This window comes from Enhydra lutris, unplaced genomic scaffold, assembly GCF_002288905.1.
Source record: "Enhydra lutris kenyoni isolate GAN:26980312 unplaced genomic scaffold, ASM228890v2 scaffoldscaffold32, whole genome shotgun sequence".
NCBI lineage: Eukaryota > Metazoa > Chordata > Mammalia > Carnivora > Mustelidae > Enhydra > Enhydra lutris.
In genome coordinates, this window is record NW_019154116.1 from 14,418,346 (window position 1) to 14,422,019 (window position 3,674).

Genomic DNA, 3,674 nt, shown 5'->3' on the forward strand with positions numbered 1-3,674 from the left:
GTCATTTGTGCTTGCCTTTGCTCCCTTTCCTTGTTGCATCCTTATAGTAGAAAAGAATACTCTTAGTGTCTCCGCCACTACCTCTGCTGAACCTGTTGGATATCTCATTTTCGGAGCTGCGGTTCCTGCCTCACGCCCCTATGTAGCTGGGGAGTGGGGCCTGGGGATGTCTGGACTCCTGGGACATTGAAGGAAGGGCAGAGAGGGCACAGAATCCACCTTCTGCGTCTGCTACCAGACGCGGCTTCCCCCTCCGCCATGCACCCAGCGGCCTTCCTGCTTTGCACGCTTGTGGCCACTTTGCTGTGGGGAGCGGCCCCCGTCCAGGGGCTCGTTCGAGCGATTTCTGACCACAATAACAGCATGGACTTTGCAGACCTTCCAGCTCTCTTTGGATCTGCCTTGAGCCATGAGGGACTTCAGGGGTTCCTTGTGGAGGCTCAGCCGGCCAACGCCTGCAGCCCCGTTGCCTCGCCACCCCCAGCTGCGGTCAACGGGTCAGTCTTTATTGCACTTCTTCGGAGATTCGACTGCAACTTTGATCTCAAGGTCCTAAACGTTCAGAAGGCTGGGTATGGTGCAGCTGTGGTACACAATGTAAATTCCAACGAACTTCTGAATATGGTGTGGAACAGTGAGGAAATCCAGCAGCAGATCTGGATCCCGTCTGTGTTTATTGGGGAAAGGAGTTCCAAGTACCTGCGTGCTCTCTTCGTCTATGAGAAGGGAGCTCAAGTGCTCCTGGTCCCAGACAGTAACTTCCTCCTGGGCTATTGCCTCATCCCTTTCACAGGGTTTATGGGACTGCTGATTTTGGCCATGGGAGCAGGGCTGATAGTTCGTTTAATCCAGCACCAGAAACAGCTCCAGCAGAATCGGCTGACCAAAGAGCAACTGAAGCAGATTCCTATACATGACTATCAGAAGGGAGACCAGTACGACGTCTGTGCCATCTGCCTGGACGAATATGAGGATGGAGACAAGCTGAGGGTACTTCCCTGTGCTCATGCTTATCACAGCCGCTGTGTGGACCCCTGGCTCACTCAGACCCGGAAGACCTGCCCCATCTGCAAGCAGCCTGTTCACAGGGGTCCCGGAGAAGGGGAGCAGGAGGAAGCAACTCAGGGGCAAGAGGGTGATGAAGAAGGGGAGCCAAGGGACCACCCTGCCACAGAACGGACCCCCCTTCTGGGCTCCAGCCTCACACTTCCCACATCCTTTGGCTCCCTAGCCCCAGCCCCCCTTGTTTTTCCTGGGTCTTCAATAGCTCCATCACCATCTCCATCCTCTTCTTCCTCTTCTGCTGTGGTCCTGATCTGATACCCTTCTCCAGCTCCCCTCTCCTCTTGAGACCTAATTGCGCAGTCCCTCTTCCTCCTTTCTGTCTTCCCCTTTGAGGGATAGGGGACATTTCCACCCCAGGTTTCTTTCTCCCTTACCCAACCCTATCCTTTTGAGGGGGATGGGTGTAGAAAGGGATGGGGTCCTCACTTACTGGGTTAATAAAATTGTATTTTCTGGAATTAAAAAGAAAGTATTCAGAAAGCTGTCAAAAACAATTTGAAAGAACGTACTTTTATAGTTTGTGTCAAGGATAAAAAAATGAGAGACATTATTTTAAATCACTCAGAGTGTCTTAAATTTACTTTGGGATATTAACATTTCATATTTGGCCTCAGTGCAATTTCTCCTATCTGTAAAAACTTCAGTGAATTTCTTTCAACCATTTTTGAGAGGGGTGAATATAAATTGAGTAATCTACACTTATCTAAATGTTTGTCATCTCTTAATGCCTAAAGAGTGCAAAACTTTTGAAATGTCTATGTGGTCATGACAAAAAATAACTAAGTTGTAGGTCACCTGTCCTCTGCTCTTCTTCTGTGTTAAGTGGTTATGTAAATATAACAGATTTAATTGGTTTATAGCATGTGGTCATTTAGAGTTCAAATATGGCTAATTGGGGTAGAATTTTAAGAGAATGCTTTTTAGCTTTGTCTTTTCACATCTTGGAACTAAAAACCTCTTTAAATGAAGGAACCATGCTACCTGAAATGCTTTTCACCTGAGAGTGGTGATTGTTCAGCCATATTTTCTCTCTGGAGCTGCCTATGTGGTAATTGTATAAGATGGGAATTTGCTAATAAGGGATCATTAACTATACCCTTCCTTTTTAGAAATTAAGGTCATTTTTGCCTTTTAATGATTATTAATGTTAGCTAAGCAAGTTCTTATTTGTATGCCCAATTTCAGCTCACCTCAATCTTCCCAACACTGCATTGGTAAAGCAAATGAATAATACTCTCAGTATAACTCTGTTATTTGGATTAGAGTTTTCTCTTTCATGAAAGCCTTGAAATAACTCTTACAACACACTGAAAGACTTCTATATTGGGAAACAAAATCAAGAGTTAGAAGAAGATGTAGTATTTAAGCTAATATAGAGTTTTATTTCTATAAAGATGCATTTAAAATCATAGTTTTAGAACTGAGATGGTTCTATTAAATCAGTTGTAAATTCTATTGCGATCGATTATTTGTTCTATTCATTAATGTTATGCTCCAGGTTTTTACTTCAATATTTTTCACAATACGCATCCTTTTGGCATGAGAGTGTATTAAAATGTATGCATTGAGGAGCATTATGCAGTATGGAGGGCCACAGAACCATGGGATTCTCAAGGAAGAGATCCTGAGGTGAAGTTTTTTGTTTACTAGTTGATCAAGGAATTAAGGAAGCAGAACTGGGCAAAGGGAGAAGACTGGTTCACCGGAGAGCACTGTAACTGGGATGGCCCTCTAGAGGTGTCCCAAATCACAGCAGGAGGGCAGGTCCTCATGCTCTTGAAGTGCCCAGTCATTTCTTACAGGCTGACACAGGTGGAGAGGAGTGATCTTGGGCTGGGTAGCTTTGTTCAGACAAGGAGAGTTTCTGGAGAGAAACTGACCTGAGAACCTTTGGTTTTGAAAACCCTCAGGAGCTAGAGGAATGAGCGCCTCAGTCTTGACGGGGTTGGGGTGGAAATCTGGGCAGTTTCTATAAAGATTTACTAAGGGTGGGTGGATCCAAAGAATAACCAGTGTGAGAAACTTCAGTAGCTTACTTTGTGCAGGGGTCCTTTCTGTTACAATACAATACTCTGAGGTGAGTACCGAATGGGAGCATCATACGGAAAGTGCCTAATTAATATTTGTATGAGTTTCCTCTAATGGGAAGCGATATGGAGAGAGTGGCTTTTGTTAAGCTGAGTTGCTGATGAGATAAAAATAAGAAGTGAAGTCTGGGAAGTGTGCAGCAGTATTTCCCCAGGTTCTGGGCCAGCAATGGGCGACTGTTGAGAGCTGCATGTACTCACTATGTGTCTACTGAACATCCACCAAAGGCTTGATGACATTCCAGGAGCTGCAAGGACTTGTGACCCAGAGAAGGAAGAACTCATTCCCAATTCTCTGGTATTCAGGAGAAAACAAATAAGTAAACAGTCATTACATAGCATAATGCCTGTGACAACTCATAAGAGAGGACGTGGATGACTCAGGAAGAATTATCCACTGGTGTGCTGGAGTGGCTCATACTGGCTCATTAGAGCCGGTTGTTAATTTCTCAGAAGCCTTGTCACATTGTTGCTAAATGCAGGTGTTATTAAAAATTAAGTTATATAAACTTACCATTAAAT

At 44.7% G+C, this 3,674-nt stretch overlaps 1 pseudogene; it reads left to right on the top strand.

The window, feature by feature from the left end:
- The first annotated feature begins 258 nt into the window (after positions 1 to 258).
- On the top strand, positions 259 to 1,320 carry LOC111153384 (annotated as a pseudogene).
- Positions 1,321 to 3,674: the final 2,354 nt, after the last annotated feature.